General features: G+C 36.6%; 1 protein-coding gene and 1 long non-coding RNA gene across 2 annotated transcripts in view; one reads left to right on the top strand and one right to left on the bottom strand.

Annotated features, from left to right (window-relative positions):
• Positions 1-20253, bottom strand: part of GNAS (GNAS complex locus) — a 292099-nt gene that overhangs the window by 226620 nt on the left and 45226 nt on the right. The window lies entirely within an intron of this gene.
• LOC127548968 (uncharacterized) lies at positions 3207-18296 on the top strand. Its single transcript, XR_007950489.1, has 2 exons — positions 3207-3755; positions 18045-18296. It is a non-coding gene; the product is annotated as an uncharacterized LOC127548968 (long non-coding RNA).

Raw genomic sequence — 20253 nt, 5'->3', positions numbered from 1 at the left:
ACAAGGTACTTGGGAACACTTGTTGGCTTAGAAGTAGCAGAGATGGTTTGTAGGCCAATGACAGCAAACCAAGTGTTTGAAAATTTTAAGAAAAGCAACTATACCATTTATAGGTTTAGATAGCCAGGCCAGACAAATGTTTTGTTTTCAGAGGGCTATTTTTTTTTCTCCCCATGGGAGGACTTTGGAAGGCTATGAGCTGGCACTCTGCGGCTTCCTCCATCCACCTCTCCCAATACACCTTGATTTAGTCCTGTGACTACTTAGGTTGGGCTCATAGACAAAATGGATCATTTCCCAGTTTATCAGATCTGTCTATTCTACATTCTTTGAGGCCTAATAAGAATGAGAATGAAAATGATAACAATAATAATAATAATAAATGGCATTATCATTATTATATCATAGATGATATTTATGTAGCATTTTATGGCTTGCAAAGTACTTTATATACATAATCTTATTATCTGCACAGTGATCTTGAAGAGTAAATTATTGTTGTTCTTTAGTTTTTTCAATTACGTTCAACTCTTTGGGATCCCATTTGAGGTTTTCTTAGCAAAGATATTGGAGTAGTTTGCCATTTCTTTCTCCAGTTCATTTTACAAATGAGATAAACAGGATTAAAAGTAACTTGCCCAGGGTCATACAACTCTTAAGTGTCTGAGGGAAGAATTTGAACTCAGGTCTTCCTTACTCTAGGCTTGGTACTCTACCCATTGTGCCATATAGCTGTTTCAAGTGGTAAGGACTATAGGTAGAATTAGCTCCAGTTTAACAGAGTTTTGAGAAATGAAGGCTCATTTGTACTTGCCTGACATATCACAACTCAAGTATCACTTGTAGGATTTGAACTTAGGGCTCTTCTATTTCTAAATCTCATTCTAATTACTGCATAGTGATGCTCTAATATCACTATGGGTCAAATAGTTTTCTTCTTCTCTTTCCCAATTTTGAATTATGTAGATAAGCTCAGACATCACATTATGCCATAATATAATTTGCTTTCATGATGACAATCATGATAGTTAAATTAGTTATGATATATCCATCTCAGCTACCAAGATGATGGAAACAATTGATTCACTTATGCCCAATGAGTTCATAAATTTGTGTAAAGATGTCATGCTCATAAGACCAATCAGGATTTAGAGTTTAAATGTATAAGAATTATCTAGTCAAATCTCTTTTAATTTTATGGATGAAGAAACTGAGGTTTAGGTAGCTTAAGTGATTTGCCAAACATAAATGCTAAGCCTCAGAGCTAGAAGATAAACCCAAGTCCTCTAACTTCAACTTCAAGTGTTCTTGCCCCTATGTGTGGATACCATATTGATGAAATGTAGACAAGGATGACTTTCCTTCTTAAGCTCAATATATAAGGGCCACTTGTGAAGCTGGAATTAATCTTCTGGTGAAGAAGCTTTCCATGGAAGAAGATGACTGATAAGAGAACCCTTTGCTCTCCTGACAATGAAACACTTACAGAATAATTATTAACATTCATCATTCCCATTGGCTTTGCTACTTGTCATTGATTAATCAGGTGCCACTCATGAAATGTGAGAGGGAAATAGATTCTGAGTGACTTAGACAAAGTGGAGGAACCATTCATAGGCAGTTTTGAGATTAGAGAAGAAATGAAAAATCCTTTCTTTTAGATGATACAATGATTAATGGATTGAGATTTTAGACAGTGGCTTTTTATCTTCAATATTTCTAAATTATGGTTCCATTTCTCGAAGTTCTCTTTCCATTGCCATAGTTCACCATCTTCCTATGCCCTTGAAATCAATTTCTTTAGTGACTATGGATGAAAAAAAATTATCACTTACTGGCTGACCTTTCTGGTGATGCATCTTTTCAAACTCAGTGAGACTGGTTAGGTACCGAATCCATTATCAGGCCCACAAGTAAAACCTGCCAACCTATTAAAATCTACCAAAGCTTGTATTCCATTGATACATCTTTGGGAAACAGGGGTTGCAATGACTATGGAAAGAAAATGACCATTAGAGGAGGCACTGATCTGCCCTTTATTCTTAGTAGGTGATAAGTAGTTCTGAGTAAAATTTTGCTCCTGTAATTGTAATTGGTACCAATGGAAGTAAAAACTTTTATTTCATTATCAGACTGCTTCATAAACAATTAATAATTCATTCTTACAAACCAACCTGCCCTAAGATCTATTTAGGACTTTTAGTCTTTTACAAAGAACAGGATTAGCTGAACGCAGCCTATCATAACCAAGCCCCTACTTATTTTTTCAGTCTTTTTACACTCTACTTCCTTTCATGTATTCTAAAATCCAGTTTCACCAACCTAGCTTGCTGTGAGAAATGTGCTCTTTTTATGATCTTTCTCACATGTGAGAAACCACAAGGTAGGCTGGTGAAACTGGATTCTGGGCTCTGGGCTCTCTCATCAGCTGCTCCTATGCTTGGATTTTTATCTTTCCTTATCTCTACCTTCTCAAATCAAATTTCATCTGCAAGAGACCCTTAAGTTACTGCTAGTGCTACCCTCTGACATTACTTCTCATTTGCCCCACCCACATATGCGCTTTCCTTCATTAGAACATGAGTTTCCTACATGGCAAAGATGTATTTTCTTTGTCTCCTTAAAACTCAACCTAGTACTTAATACACTGAGTTTAAATGCTTGATTGGCTGATGAGCAAAAAATGGAGCAAAACTCTCAGAGCCAGAATTTAAGCCAAACATCTTTTAAGGGCTTCTAGGCTTGTGTTCTCTAGATAGAAAACTTTACTGGCTAAGTCAGAGACTTCTTGACTGAAGGCTTGAGCAGTATCTGTGGGACAAGAAGAATGTCACAATCATTTTTAAGGAAGAGGGGCTTACTCATGATGTAAAATGTACCACAAAAAACCCTTCTAAAACTTTGTCTTCCATAACTAGGTCCTTCAACTCAGACCTCTGTGTCCTTTGGATTCTCTATGATCTAGTAAAGATCAAGTTTTTAGAGGCCTCACTTAACACAGTCATACTAAGAAGGCAAGAACCAACTGTATAAGTCTTTGTCTGTTGTTTTCAAGAGGCATTTATGATACACAAAGCATTCTTCTTTCCATATCCAGGACCATGTGACAAGGCATTAAAGTGATTAAATGGACACATAGCAGAAATAATGCTGGTTGAGTTCAGCCAGAGATGCTAGGGAAAAATCCAGGCTTGCCATGGCTGGTCCTGACTGAAGCAAAGCTAAGCACTGGCTGGTACACAGACTATCAAGCAAGGTATTGGAGATTCTGGGTCCCAAAGTATAGTCCTGTCAAAGGGCTCCAGAGAGCCCTGCATCCTCTGCTACTACTTTTGAGAGCACTCTTTCTGACAGTCTTGAACAACATGATGGTAGGAGGCATTACTGAAGCAAAAGACTAGGGTGTTCCAGGTTTTTTTTTCTTCTAACTTGGAAAGGATAATGTCTACCTTGGAGACAGTAGGATTTATTGTAACTGATTCCCTCTGGAGTTGCCTGAAGAGCACAGCTGTTAAAAATAACCCAGAGGAAATCAGCATAAATTCTAACTGGGACCCAAAGGAGTCCAATTCCCAAGTGAAGACTGGCACAGAGATTGTAACTATCTCCCAGGGCCAAAATGCTAGTAAAAACCTTATGGATCCAAGCTTCATATCGTGCTGTTATTTAACATGTGTTTCAAATGGAGTCTCACAGCAGAGTGATTTTAAGGACATTCTTTCCGGTTTAAAGCCATCAAGGGAAGGCAGCATTGTGTAAGTACAAGAAACTCCAATTCTGTAGTCAAAGGAACTGACTGGGTTTGAATTCTGGGTCTGTTACTTACTATTATTACTAACTGGGAAGTTATTTTCCTTCTCTGAGTGTTGATTTATTCATCTCTAAAATCAAGGAGATGATCTCCAAGGTCCTGTCCAGATCCAACTTTTACAGTCTTTGTCTCATAGCCATGGTGTTGTGTTGTTATTCAATCGATGATGGCTTTGATATGAGTCACCCAAAAGTACTCTCAACTCTCCTTTTGTGGTGGATAGAGACATTACTTAAGGAAATGTTTTTCTCTCATCTCTTTCCCTACTTTCCTATGTTCTAACCCCATGTTCTTGAAAATTCCCATATTCTATATAATTGGTTTTATTTGTATCCCAATGAATTTCATCTTATGCTTTAAAAACATTTTTCTCCACCAGATGACACCAGACTGCCAAAGGGATCTATGACAGAAAATAGGCTAAGAACCCCTAATTCAATTATCTGTAGCAATCATAGAATAGTTTCTTCAAAAAAAGTGGATATGATGATGATGAGAGGTCAATGATTTTCATATTGAAACTATCCTTATGTATAGTTTCCTCCTCAAAGGAGTAATCCTCAATTATGGAAGGTTTATCAATGCATAGTGAATTTCCCATTATCTGAGCAAAGCACTTGAAAATTTGAAAAAATATATGATTAACTGACTTGAAGTTACTACCATGGTATTTATCAGTAAAAACATGAAAATATAACACACACACACCTGAACTATTTCCAAAATATAGCTAGTCCTAATGAAATGAAATTTAATGATTTTCATATTATAATTATAATAATAACAGCTAGCATTTATAGGATTTTTAAGATTTTGGAAAAAAATATTCCAATATAATGTTATCTCATATGGTATTCACAGCACCCATATTAGGTAGATACTTTTATTATCCCTATTTTACACTTAGGGAACTCTGAGGCTAGAAAAAGTTAAGTGACTTACTTACATGGCTAGTAAGTGTCACAAGCATGATTTAAATCCAAATCTTCCTAAATCTAAGTCTAGTCCCTTATCTACAATGCCTTCCAATCACTTTGTCATACATATGTGTTGAGCATGTTATTTTAATTTGTCTACAAAAAACAGGTTTGTTTAATTTTTATACTGATTCACACAAAATAGTTTTATGGAGCTAAAGTGATGATTTTATTGTTCATCATTTGTGTCTAATTTTTCATAATTCCATTTGAAATTTTTTTGGCAAAGATATTGAAGTAGCTTGCCATTTTCTTCTCCAGCTCCCTTTATAAATGAAGAAACTGAGGCAAACAGGATTAAGGGATTTGCCCAGGGTCATATAGCTAGTATCTGAGACCAGATGACTTGACTCCAAGCCTTTCAGTCTATCCACTATATCACCTAACTGCCCTTAAAATGATGGTGCTCTCTCAAAGTGGCTAAGATGACCAGAAAAGATGATAAATGTTGGAGGGAATGTGGGAAAACTGGGATACTACTATATTGTTGGTGGAGTTGTGAACTAATCCAACCATATTGGGGAACAATTTGGAATTATGCCTAAAGGGCTATCAAACTTTGCATATAGTCTTTGATCCAGCAGTGTCTCTACTGAGTCTGTATCCATAAAAAAGGGAAAAGGACCCACATGTGCAAAAATGTTTGTGCAGCCTTTTTTTTTTTTTTTTTTTTTTTTTGTAGTAGCAAGGAACTGGAAACTGAATGGATGTTCATTAGTTGAGGAATGGCTGAATGAGTTATAGTATATGAATATTATGGAATATTATTGTTCTATAAAAAATGATCAGCAGGACGATTTCAGAAAATCCTGGAGAGATTTACATGAACTGATGCTAAGTGAAGTGAGCAGAACCAGGAGAACATTGTACATAGTAACAAGATTATGTGATAATCATCTGTGATGGACAAGGCTCTTTTCAACAGTGAGGTGATTCAGGCCAGTTCCAATGGTCTTGTGATGGAGAGAGCCATCTGCTCTCAGGGACTGTGGGGATTGAATGTGGATCACAACACAGTTTCTTCACCTTTTTTGCTGTTGTTTCCTTGCTTTTTTGTCTTTCTCATTATTTTCTTTTTGATCGGATTTTTTTCTTATATAGCATAATAATTGTGGAAATATGTATAGAAGAATTATACATGTTTAACATATATTGAATTACTTGCCATCTAGGGGATGGAAGTGGGGGAAAGGGAAGGAGAAAAATTTAGAGCACAAGGTTTTGTGCGAGTGAACATTGAAAACTATCTTTGTATATATTTTGAAAATAAAAAGCTATTATTTTAAAAAATAAAATAAAAAGATGGTATTTAGTGACTTTATAGATGCGTGATCCTAAAAAGGAATAATTCCCTATATAAACTAAGAACCACTGGAGTAGATGATATCAGAGGCCCCTGTCCAGTCTGAATATTCTATATCTTCTCATTTTTCATGACTCAACTTTTCACCAAAATTAATGTATTAAGGGAAAAAAAAACATAAATCAAAAAGTTAAAGGGAAATTTAGGAGACAAGGAGAGCTTGTCTGCATGGCTCATTTTCACAGAGGCAGTGTGGCACAGTAAATAAAGTATTTAACTTGGAATCTCTGACACCTGGGCTCAAGTATCACCTCTGACCCCTGCTGACTATCTGAAATTCAGTTTCTTCAAAATGAGAATAATTCAACTTATTGTATTTACCTTATAGTATTGTAGTGAGGCTCAAATGAGAGGGGAAATTAAAACTGACTATGCAAATTTCAAGGCAGTTTTTATATAAATGTTAATTTGTATAAAAAAATAAATTTTATATAATGTGACAAATATATAATATATTACTTCCCCCTTTAGGCCTCAGTTTCCTCACCTGAAAAATGAGGGATTTGGACAAGATGGCCTTTGAGATCCTTCCAGTACTAGATCTATGATCTTAAGTTCTTATATAGCAGTGGTTCTCAAACTTTTGTCTCAGTATCTTTATATCATAAAAAATTATTGAGGTTCTGTCCAAAGAATTTTTGTTTGTGTAGGTTATATTTATAGATGTTTGTTATATTAGAAAAAAATGAATTTTGAATCTGTAGATCTTCTGACAGTTTCAGAGCCCCCCAGAATTCTCTGGATCACACTTTGAGAACCAAGTACTATTACTTGACCATTTACAAAGATTTTCCCTCATAATTGGCTGGATTCTTCCGCTTCTGATATGCATAAGTCCAAAAAAGAAGTGAAGGGTCTCAGAAAGTGCTGCCAGAAACAAAACTTCTGATAACCTTGTGGCATGCATTTATGACAACTAAGTCCATTTGGTTTTCTCTGTGACTGATGTTGGGCAATAGCAGCATATCCAGGCACACAAGAACCGTCAGGGAAATGCTCAGCAGAGAAATGCACAAAGAAAAAGCCATGGAGGGACACCTGATCTCTGCAGCTGTGCTGCTGCTCCACAGCCCCAAGGTTCCACCTAACTCCTCTTTCCTCCCCCATCCAAGCATTATCACTTCCGGTACAGGCAGTTAAGATTACTGGCAGCCTTCAGACACCAACTGAGAAAACCCTGTTCCTCCCTACATTTTTGATGCAGCTGCAGGATTCTAAAAGTAATACTCCAATCCTCCCTAGAACTGCCTAATGAAGTGACTATCTTTATGCCCACAGTTCAACTGTACTAACATTCTTGATGTTCTAACAATCCTGGGACATAGGTCATATAAATTTTTCCATCCTTCTTTTTACAGATGAGCAAACTGACTCTCAGAAAAGTTAAGAGGAATCTTGTTTCCTGCCAAACACCAATTGGAGACAAATTCAAAATAATAACTGCTTTATTTTTGCCTTTGTATCTCTAGCACTTATAAGTCACAGAGGAGCTGACTGTCAGACTACATCGATAAAGAAAGTTTTCCACACTGGTAAAATCACAAATCCAAGTCAAAAAGTAAAAAAATAAACACTTTTTAAAAAGCCTAAAACTTAAAATCAATGCTTAATAGATATTTATTGAACTGAATTAAGGTCATGCAGCTAATTAGTATGTGATCTAAACTCAAAGCCAAGTGCTTTAGCTCAACCAGATAGTTTTCCCCCTTATTTCTCCTGCTTCTTTTATTTTATTATTTGGATAGAAAGCGTTACAATATTTCTGGAAATGAATGAACATTTTAGGTTATGCTAAATGTCTCTAGACTTAACTAAGTAATGCTGCAAGAGATATGACCATTTTTTAAATTTATGGGCGTTTTTTCCTATTTATTTGATTTTATTACTGCCCATGAGAGGCTCTGGGCACTCATTTTTAGCACATTTTAAAATGAAAATGGTCTAAATTAAGAAGCAATCTACTCTTGCCCAACATTGTTTCTGGCATGAAAGATGAGAACAGATTTTCAGAAAAAGAATATGATCATTACTGGATGACACTGGATGTTCACTTCACTGCTTGTAAGTCTCTCAAAAAAACTTAAAATTTTCCACTTCCAAAGTGCTGTTTCCCAAGGAAAAATAATACTCACTGTCATTATTCTAACATAAGAAAAATGCATAATATTCTAAGTCAATATTAATTTGGCCAAAAGTCTTCTGTAATCAGATTTAAGTTGGTTGTGAGCTCTCCCCTCCCAAATGAAATTATACTGAAACTTGAAAATATCCAAACAATTAGTATCATATGTCAGTATCATAACTCAGACCCCATATTGCTCTCCAAAAGATTGAATTACCTAGTTCTTATAACCTTTTTTGATTAGAAAAGAAATGGTAAGGCAGGAAAAGAAAAATGCTTAAAATATGTTTTAAACACTTTTTAACCTACTGTGAAATCAACAAGAGTACTCTCCATCCATGCAATAGACAGAATCATTATTTATATGGATAAAAACAAAATCATGTTCTGACTCGGCCCTTAGAAAGGCATTTAATTTGTTTTCTATTCTGATGTCTTTGGGAGAAAAACAGTTTCAACCCCCATTTCCCTGCTCTAATTTTGTTTCCAAATGTACACAGATTTTAAAATGATTTCCTTCAGAAAAAATTTAACCAAAATATAAATGCAAAAGATTTATAGATTTTGTTGCATTTTGCTTATTATTCATTCAAAAAAGTGAAACAATGGATCTCGATTTCTTTGTAGATGAAGTGGTTTCATTTATCAAATTATCTGGGATTACCTAACAAAAATTTCATATCCCTAGCCTTTACCTATCCTGGCTTGTTATTAATAGAAGTAAAAAAAAATAATGAGCCTATTTGGCCAATATAATTAAATAGGGGAAAGGAGAAAATCTAAAAGAGATAAATTAGGCTTCCTAGGGTATAATTTGACAACAATCTGACTAGAGTATGTATTTGTACTCTTAAAAATTGTACACCCCAACTGTAAACACAGACTATTTAACACAGGGAGATCCCATTGCCAAGTTACACAAAAACAATAAAAATGAAGAAATTTAAATAATTTGTGTTTAGCGTGACCAAAGAGGGAATTTGATAAAATTTCTTCCATTTTGGATATACTCTGACTGAGTAAGCACTTATGCTACAGGCTCTGACCAGCCCTGTAATGGAAGAAATCAGAAAAAGAGTGAGAGAATTAACTGAAACAACAATGTTGTTCCAATGTTTTCTAACAGTGAAAATGCACTTTGTTCACTTAGTCAAGGCAGTCTATAGTATAAATAGCATGAGACTTTCCTGACTGCATACTTTTCCATTTGATCTGATGAAAACTTTGGTTGATATGTAAGATGCAAATTGTTTATTGACATCTCTAAAATGCCTCCAGCACATATACATGTTAACATGAGTGTAACATATGTACGTGTACTACACACACAAATCTGTCCCTTAGTTCACAGTGCTCCAATATACAGAAAACCTATCCCATAGTCCATAGTGTACATGTATAAATCACTGAACCATGTCTCTCAGGCCACAGGACACAAATAGGTACACACCCAGAAACAGCAATGAAACCTTCTGACCTCTTCTCCCTTTCCCTTCCTCCCCTAAATCATATAGACTTTGTGAGTTACCCTGAAAAAGAAGAGTACAATTATTCTGCAAAGGCATCTTCCACAATGTTATATGTGTGGCTGGGGGGAGGGGGGAAAGGGGAAAGGAGGAGGGAGAAAAACATTTCTGCTGGTAATTATAGAGGAAACTTTCTAGATATTTAGCCATTCTTTTTAATGGGTGTTAGTGATGAAATCAGTTTCTATTCAGTTATCAAATATGGAAAGATATCTTTATCTTATTTATAAATCATATCCATTTCTTAGGCCTGGAGTTGATTAATACATCCAAAGATTCACTATTTTTCTTTTACTTGTTCTGCTATGGAAAAAACCTGAAATACCAAAGCTTGCAATTCTTTTGCTGGGGAAAAGGAAGTAAAAATGGGTCAAGGGTCTATGTGTGTGTGTGGGGATGAGGGAGGATTGTGGATGTGTAGATACTCCATCTGTACACACATGTAGGAATATGCATGTGGACTTGTTTATGTATAGAAAGTACAAGGAGATATAATGAGAATCAGGCATTAAAGCTTTTCTCACAATAGCCCTGGGATTCTTGATTGTCAAAGAGGGATTTTTCCTAGGTACATTTGTGAGCTAGCAGTGAGGTTGAGGTTAGGAAGAGGGATACAGATGATTAGGTATAAACATTTCCTAGAGTTCTCTCTCTGTTTGGAGAAGATGGGAAACATCAGTCCCACTTCATAAGGAATGATGCAAAACACAGAGTCTTCAGAATTTAGAAAGGTCAAAATAGGACTTATCAATTGTCCCCATTATTGTGGCTCATCAATTCTCATCTATGTCCTTGATTCTGGTCCAGGACTTTGCCAACTTTAAAATATTATATACATGTCATTTGTTGTCATGATTATCTTGCCACCTTTTTTTTTTTGATGGAAATCAAACAGGAATAGTCTTGAGACAAGTTGCTATCTTATTATTTTACATGTAATAATTGCGTGGAAAGATAAATGTCCTTTTCTGGGTAATTTAATATAAGCATTGGAGTGTAAATGGAGGAGAGAATGGGGAGCTCTTTCCCTTTCCCTGGCCATCTCCTACTATTTGTGCTCCTCCTAATACTCACACATACGCTGTGGTTTGAGAAAAGAGTGAGGTCAGGCAGCTTGCAGTGAAATGGGGGAGAGGGGAGGAGGGAGTCCTGATGGCTTCTTCTCTGCCTATTTTTAAATCAGTTGCTGCTATTTTTAAAAATGTCACTGGTTTTCATTTGATGAACTTTAATTCTCTGGGCTGCCTCCTCCCACCTGCTTGTATCCGATTTCTTTCTCATAAGCACACATACAATCTCTCGCCTTGCATGAAAATATACAAGCTATTCCATATTCCAGTAAAAATCACTGTTTTTACCACTTTGGTCCTGTTTCTGTTCATATCTTCTTTTTCCTCTTTCATCTTTCTCTTCCCATATTCCCTCCCATTAGCCTATCTTTTTTTTTCCACCTGTAATGTCTACCATCACTACCACTCATTTTTATAGACCCCAGCACCATTAAAAACAAAGGCCTTCTATTTCCAAAATCTCTTTTTCCTTTATCTACTCCCAGAATGTCTTTGCAAAGATTTTCCCTTTGTCTTAAACACATTCCCTCTAAATGTTTTACAGAGCAAGGGGCCCTTCTTTTCCTCTGATCTGTCCATAATCCTAATCACACTTGTTACTCTCCTTATTCATCCCCAAAGGCTGGTCCCAGTTTTTTCTCTACCCATCCCTAAATCTAGCTTAGGATGGAAACCTTCCAAAAGGGAGGCAATATCCTTCTCCTATTTCCCTCTACTGTCCAACTGTTCTATGCTTCCCAAAGGAGTAAAACAGATCTTCAAAAATTTTAATCATTTAAAACAAAGGTCTGCAGCTATGCTCTCCTGACTCTCTTGTCCCCTTTCTTTCCCTCCCCTCCCTTCTCCTAAACTCCACAGTGCAGAGTGCAAAGTGCAAGCCAGTTAGTTTCCTCCTGGGTGAAATCCATTCCTCTCTGAGCACATTCCTGCAGAGAGAAAGCAAGAAGGCAAACAAACGCCCCTGTTGCTAAGTTTTGCACTTTATACCTTTTTATATTTACAATCCACCCCGAGCTAAAAATAGCAACACCAGAGCCATTTATAACTGGCCGGAGGTGCCCTAGAGCTGCTTCGGGACCCTAGTTGCTGGGAGCCTTTGCATACTTTCTACCTGACCTCATCCTTCACTAAAAGAAACCCCTTCTTTCTCCTCTTTCCTCTGTGTTCCACAGCAGCCCCATCGTCCTGTGTGTTTTGCTTTAAAGGTGGCCACCCAGCACACAGGATAGGAGACAAAATAGAAACAGTGCAAAAGCAGTTCCCCAGAAAGGATCTAGTCCTTTAAAAAAAAATTCTAAATTTAACCACCACCAAGTAAAATGAACATTTCCACAAGCAAAGCAGAACAGAAAAACATAATTGTATATGAAACTGAGTCTCATTTATGCTGTTTTGTAATGTTTGAAAAGATCCATTCTGCATTAGAGGGAAGAGTTCCAGAAAAACAGTAACATTATTCTAAGCCTTGGATCAAGAATCATAGGACTCAGAATGCTGAAGCTAGAAAGACTAGTCCTTAGAAACCATCTGGTTCAATTCCTTCATATTACTCTAGGAGAAATGGAGGAAGCAGTATTATGGTACACTGGGAAAAAAACACTCAACTTGGTGTCAGAGGATGCAATAAAATCATGGAGCTACTACTTCTTACTGGTATGATCTGGTTACTTAACCATTCTGTGCCTTAGTTTCATTATGTATAAAATATGGGCATCAGACTGATCATTAAGGGCCCTTTCAGGTCCAGATCTATGATACTATAACCTCAAAAATGGAATAACTTGCCCATGGTCACAGAGCTAATCTATCTAAGCATAAACTTTAATCTATGCATTTGTTTCCTTCATAGACATTCATATATGAGTATACAGATACTCATATAAATACACATCATACATGCATGTGTACATTTAAATGTGTGATTTCTTAGACCTTTGAGTATAAAAACTAATAGGTGAAAGGCAAAAGGGACTTTGAGGCTAACCAGATGTTATTTTTGAATTCATGGAAGACTGTGTCCTGGTCTCACTTGCCTACAGTGTCCACTTAAACCAATATAACCCCTCTAATTGGCATTCAGGCTCTCTACAATCTAACAATCTACCTTTCTGGCTTTATTTCATATTAGCTCTTTCTAGCTAATCTGGACCATGCATCAATCCTTGTACATGCTTGGAATTTGTTTACTCCTATGCCTTTGCTCATTCTGTAACTCAAATGCTGCCTTCTCAGGAAGCTTCCCTGATTAGCAGACCATTCCCCATTACACTTCATATAGCAATTGGTTTGCACTGCTCTAAAGTCTTTACCACATTATTATTTTCCCTTATAGTTATTCGGACTTAGTGTCATAATGCTTTCTTCTACTGTGAACTATGTTTCAATGGATGCCATTTGTTAAAGATGAGAATATTCCTTGTATTTTTTGAATTTGTATCATCTACAAGTGCCTAGATCATGTGCCTGGCACATAGTAAGAGCTTAATAAATCCTCACCGATTAATTGTTACAAATCACAATGTACTTGTATCTTATCTGAGCTCTATATTTTTTCCCAAACCCAGCATGGTACTGTGCCCATAATAAGTACCTAACAAAAGGTTTGGAATTGAATAACAATAATCTCAATGGAAATCAGCCCAATGCAAAGCCTGAATTCCATAACTTCAGACCTATGTCCCAATATAGAACACTATTTGTATAATGGGCACTGGACTTAGGAGTCAACAGACTTAAGTACTAGTCCTGGTTTGGCCTCAGAAATACTATGTAAATCTCTACCAACTCAAAAATTTCATGATCAAGAGTAATAATTAAAATGTATCAATAAACACTGACTGTATCAGGCACTGCACAAGAGGATAAGGTTACAAATGTACATAAAAGTAACCATTCTCTAAACTTTATAAAGTGTTTCAGAGTTTTCCAAGTGTTTTCACAACCATTCTCTCAGCTGAATTTCAAGAATAGCTATTTCCAGTTTAGAGACCAAGGGAAATGAGGCTCAGGGAGATTACCACAAAGTGATTTTCTCTAGATTACATGGTCAGCAAGAGAGCTGGGAGCTGAAGACTATAAAGCAGAAGAATTTTATAGGTGAGGGCACAAACATTGCTATAATCATATATCTTTCATCACTTCATCTTTTTATTTCAGTGTGTATGTGTGTGTGTATATATGTATGTGCATATGTATATATGTGTATACACACATACATACATATACACATATTATCTTTTCTCTCTTGAACATGACCGATTCCTCATCATCAAAGGATGGTCTCCAGGTGCAAGCATAACTGGAAATTGTATTACCTAGGACAAACTTATTTGGAGTTTGGGATAGGATAGGGAAGAAAAAGACAGAGGGGAATAATAAATTAAAAACAAAAGAAAAAAGGAGACCAAGTTGATCCAAGGATATTCAAAAGCACATAATTGCTACTGATCCCTGGGTACCCAATGTGGTAAAGATCCCTAGATCATGTGACAAGCAGTCTGCTCTGCAGTGCACATTAGGGTCAACACTATGATGGGATAGAGTGGTATGGAGGCCTTCTTATCCCAACAAGTATTGGAACTCCAGAGGAGAGACTGAACAAGGCTGGGGTGAGAGAATGGAGGAGGGCACTTCCTTTCCAGAATGCACCTATTGCCATCCACTTCTCTCCTTGCATTCTTCCACTAGCCATAAGGGTGGAATCCTTAGGGTGGAATCATACTGTTTATGTCAGCACCTGGGACAAAGTCCCCATGTTCTTGTAGTTCTGTCTGGGATGCTATATCATTATTGCCACATATTTAGCAAAGATCATTCTACTGTGAAAGTAGCCATGTGGAAGTAGGAAATGTCTCTCCAGCTTATACTACAAAGCAAAACAAACAAACAAAAACAACTTTAAGTCCAGTACTCCATAGTTTGCTTGCAACTCCTCCCCTCTGCCAAAGCCTAGGAAACTCCCTCTCTCCTCTCATCCTACTCTCCTCTACCAAGTTAATGGCTATACTTCAGGGACTTTTTTTCCTCTTAAAGACTATATGGAAAAAAAAAAAGACTCTATGGATATCTGTTGTGATCTGATCTTGCCCTGACAGGGGTGAAGTCGATAAAGAAATTTGCTTCCCAACTGTCCACTTTAGGGAAGGTCCAGTGCTGCCATCTCCTTTTTCTCCACTACAGCTGCAAGCTCTTGGCTCTGAAGTTCCCTATATCGTTTCTCTTGATTTGAAATGGAGTTAGTTTCCAAGAAGACACCCATTATGACCAGGCTGCTATTCTGTATGGCTTACCATAGCATCACACAATCTTAGAGCTGAAGGGACTTAGTAGGCCATCTACTCCAACCAAACCCATACCTGAAAAGGAATTGCTTCATGAAATTCTCAACAAAAAGTCATTTAACCTCTACTTGAAAACCTCCAATGATGAGAAACTTGTTCTCTTCTGAGACTGTTCCTTTCATTTTTAGACATTTCTAGGAATTTTAATTTACATAATGTGTAAATAAACACATATTGTGCCCTTCTGCAAGTACTACACAGTGTTCTGGGGACAAGTTGAATGTCTAATTCCTTCTCCACATGATAATCCTTCTAATACTTAAAAGATAGAGATCATTTTCAAGCTCTTCAACATTCCCTCTCCCAAAGTCTTCTCTTCTTCAAGTTCTGTATATCGTCAATCAACCAACATAGCATATTAACTTCAGTTCTCTATCATCATTATTTTCCTCTGGTCATGCTGCAACTTATTAATATCTTTACTAAAACATGGCACCTAATACTGGACACAATACTCCAAATGTGGTCCAACCAGTTAAGAGAACAACAGTTAAGAGAACAATACCTCCCTTATTTTCATCAGAATGATTTTAGTTTGTATATCAATTTTTAGTTATAATCCATGATTCAAAACCAAAGCTTTGGATTTACATGGGCTGGATTAAAAACTTCTTACAAATTACTCCATTTGGGACTTACTCTAGGTCTCCACAGAAAATGTAAAAGGGAGCTCAGCAACTTGTATAAATTCTACTTGACAATATGTAAGTATAAGACTGGCTTTGTTTATTATCCTCCATAGACACACACACACACACACACACACACACACACACACACAAATAAGATTCATACTGGAGCTCATATCAAAACAACTTTCCTTCCCTCTCAGATAAACTTGCATTTTTCAGAAGTTCCTATAGATTTGAAGTCTTCCTATTCCAGTTCCCCACAGGAAAACAACAACAACAACAAAAACATAAGTTCATTAAAGAGTTCATCATTCTATTACTGCTGAGCCCCAACTTCCCCAGTCTTATACAATCATCCTCTGACTTACAATACTAGCTAGGTGAGCCATCTTCCTCCCATAGGAAATAACTTGAAATCATCACTTATTTCCCCTGAGCTCTACCTTCCCAAGGGTCTACACAACCTTTTAGCATCCTATTACTTTCCTCCCTGCCTCCTCCCCTACCCCACATACCTAAAGGACACAGTATTTGGGGTTGCTAGAAACTTAATACCTTTCCCCTTAGACCAATATGTAGTAACAGTAGAAGGCAAGGTCCAAGTTTGTCCCTCCACACATTTTCTTTTTTCCATTGTCCTCCACTTGGTCCAGAAATTTGGTATTGTCCAGGAACTCCCATTCAGCATACAGAATACCTGGCTTACAAATTCCTCCACCTGTAAAGGAACTGCTTCATGTCCCACTAATACCTCTGAGTGATACTTGTCCTGGAAACTCATGGTTGACTTAAAAGATGTTCCAGATATTTTACTTTCCCTTCCAGGAAACCAAGGATGTGTATTTTGATAATGTCCTTTTCTCTTTTGCCCTCTGTGCTTTTTTTTATTCCATTTTCCTTTCTACTTCTATTCTCTTTTGAAGTCTAAGGGTATAGTTCAGGTGTATAACTAGCTCCAGCTTAATCAATCATTCTCAAATGTATTGTTAGTGGCAGTTCATACTTTATATAAGGAGATGTCTTCAAAGGTAAAACAAAGACCTAATTTTTGGATGTCCATGATGATTTTTAAATTGCACATGAGATGTATACAATAAAATTCTCATCAGTAGGTTGCAATGAGTACCCAAGATAATTCTGTCCACACCCCATGCAAAACATTACATATTTACTATTTTAGCTTCCTCACTAGAATGTAAACATAAGAGAAAGGACCATGTATCATTCCTCTCTGTACCTCCAACTTCCTAATATAGAGGTAGACACATAACCTGCATTCAGTGAATATCTACTGATTGATTAGGAATCCTGTGATTGCCAACCTAGGAAAAACAGCTCAAAATTTCCAATGCCTGAATTTAGAGAATATAATCTAGAGAATATAATTCTCTAGAATGGGTTTTGTGGGGTAGGGAAGATAAAGAGGAGGGACTCTTATAATAAAACTCTCCCTCTCTAACCCCCAAAGCTCTATCCTGGGTTCTCTTTTCTCTCAATGCTCTCTTTTACTTGGTAATCTCAGCAGTTTCCATGGGTTCAATTATCTCTATGCAGATGATTCCCAGATCTATATATTCAGTCCCAGTTTCCTCCTGCAACAGGAATAGATGACATTTACATAGTGCTTCATTGCCATTATAATTTATAACCAACTGTTTCCATATTTATTATCTTGATTTGATCCTGAGTCAGATAATGTAGGTATATTAATCCCTAGGTTTCAGAGAAGGAAAATGAGGTTTAGAGAAGCAAAATGATTTACCCAAGATCACATGGTCATTCAAGACTCATTCCCCCTGCATAGTTCAGAACTCTGTCTGTTCCTGACTACTTCTTCTATTGCTCTAATTCCATTGAAACTTGCCCAAATATTACGGCTCAAATTAAGTCTAAGCATTCATATTGATTAGCCTATCCAACTGTTTATATATCTAACTGGTTTTTCAGAGGAGGTGGGTATAAGTCATAGGCAAATTTTATTGGAAGCAAAATTTCTATTTCTAGTTCCACAGATTGATTTTCCAGTAACAAATCTGGGGAAGAGGGTAGTTGGTTGGTGTTCACTGAAATATCTGGGACATGGGAATAAGAGAAAGCATTGATGGTTCTTTCAGCTTATAAGAAGCTAGGAATAGAAGACTAGGTATACCTGTTATGTTTCCTTTCTTCTTACTTAACACACACTTTCCTATTCCCCCCAAAGGTTTCAAGAATGAATAAAAAAGCTGCTTCAAACTTCCTCCAAAGTGGAAAAACTGTGAATATCAAATCTGCCTGAGTGAAGATGTAGCCATTGAAGAATGGAAAATGGGGGATACTTAAGGCAAAGAGAAGAAAAAAAAATTAAACTGCTCCAGAGACAATGAAACTGAGAGGAGCTCTTAATTATGTATTTTAATTGCAAAGAAAAAAGCTAATGCCTGAGGTCCTCTTTATATTAAATAATTTCATCATATATTGCCAGCATAAAATGTTATTCTGGTAGCAAATGTCAAAATCATTCTGGTAGCAAAAAACTGCAAAATGATAATCAATTAAAGGAGGGATGAACATGGTACTTAATTTACACAACGGTATTTCCTGGGTTCACTACAAATTTGTCATCTTACTTCAACTAGGCCCTTACTACAGCAAGATAGTTTGTCATTCCTCACTAAACTAATTTCCATTCCTTTCTTCACAACACAAATCTTTTTTTCCCCTCTTTGAGCCTTCCACCTTCTCAGCAAAGGAAAGCTTTGTTCCTAAGAAAACAGTCTTTTATTTTTAATCTCTCAATTTCATTGGCATCATTTCCAACTCTCTATTTTCCCCTCTTTTATTCAAATCTCTGACAAAGAAGTAGCTTTTCTCCTCACCACTACTTGATCTCATCCTTGGTTCCCTCCATTTTTTCCCATCCTTGGTCTCCTCTCCTCCCTATTGCTCTTTCAATCGACTTTTCTCAGTCTAATCTTTAAGCTTTTCCTTTCTATTGGCTCCTCCCCTTAAGTCTATAAGCATGCCCAAGTATATTCCATTCTTAAAAAAGACTTTGGTCCTATTTTCTCTTCTCATAGCCAAACCCTTAGAAAAAGCCATTTACTCTTGTTGCCTTTCACTCATTTTAAAACATTTTACTATCTGACTTTTCACCTCACAACTTAAATGAAACTGCTTTCTTTAATGTATTAATAATCTCAGAATTGTCTTTTCTCAGTCTTTATCCTTTTTTACCTCTCTGCATCACTTAACTCTGTTGACCATCCTGTCCTCTTGGATACTTTCTTCTTTCTGGGTTTTTCTGACCCTATTCAACCTTGTTTCTCCTACTTCTTAGTCTTTTTAGGTTGATCATCATCCATATCATCTCCCTAATGGAGGATCAAGCTCCATCTCAAGCCCTCAACTCTTCTTTCTATATATTTTTTCTTTTGGTCTCCACCAGTTTCCCTGGATTCAGTGATCATCTCTACACTAATCACTCCCAGATCTATATTTCTAGTCATGGGATCTCTCTCAAGCTCCAGGAGTATATCATCAATTGTCTTTTGTTCATTTCAAATTGAGTATCCCATAGGCATCTCATATCAACACATCTAAAATAGAATTTATTCTATTGTTTACTCCAAAATCCATTCCTCTTCCAAATTTCCTTATTTCTGTTGAGGGAATCATCATCCTTCCTATTACCCAGGTTCACAAATTTTTTATCATCCTTCATGTTTCACTCTTCCCCACTCCATATATATATAATCAATTGCTTAGTCTTGTTGATTCTTATACCTGTCCTTTCTATATATAAAGTTATAACTCTAATTCAAACCTTCACTTCTAATTCATACTCCTGCTGGAAATATTGCAATAGCCTCCTAAGTGGTCTCCAGTGTCTCCTTTAGTTTATTCTCCAAATTGCTATTCTTAAAGCACTGGCAACATAATTCCCCAACTTGGTAAATTCCAGAGGCTTCCTATTTTCTATAGGATTAAACACATATTTTTCTGTTTGGCATTAAAGTCCTCCACAACCTGACTCCAACCTATCTGTCCAGACATATTCTACATTATTCTCCTTCACCCAGTCTATAGGCCAACTAACTGACCTTGCTATTTGTTCCTCACACAACCATTTCTAATCTCTCTGCCCTTTACAGACTGTCCTCATAACTCAGAAAACACTCCCTTCTTGCTAGATTCCTTCAAAGCTCAATTCAAGCAACACTTCTACACAGTGTCTTTCCTTGTACCCCCAGCTATTAGTAACTTTTCCCAATTATGCAATATTTATTTTCTACATATGGTATTTTACAATATTTATGTATGCATCGTTTCTTTGTTTATATAGAATGTAAGCTCCCTGAAGTCAGGGGCTGTTTCATTTTTGTCATCCTTTTTCCTTCACAAATTATAGTACCTCACACATAGTAATAGTT

The sequence above is a fragment of the Antechinus flavipes genome, chromosome 2 (genome assembly GCF_016432865.1).
Source record: "Antechinus flavipes isolate AdamAnt ecotype Samford, QLD, Australia chromosome 2, AdamAnt_v2, whole genome shotgun sequence".
Classification (NCBI taxonomy): domain Eukaryota; kingdom Metazoa; phylum Chordata; class Mammalia; order Dasyuromorphia; family Dasyuridae; genus Antechinus; species Antechinus flavipes.
Note: the sequence above shows the minus strand (reverse complement) of the source record. Positions and strands in the feature narration are given on the sequence as shown.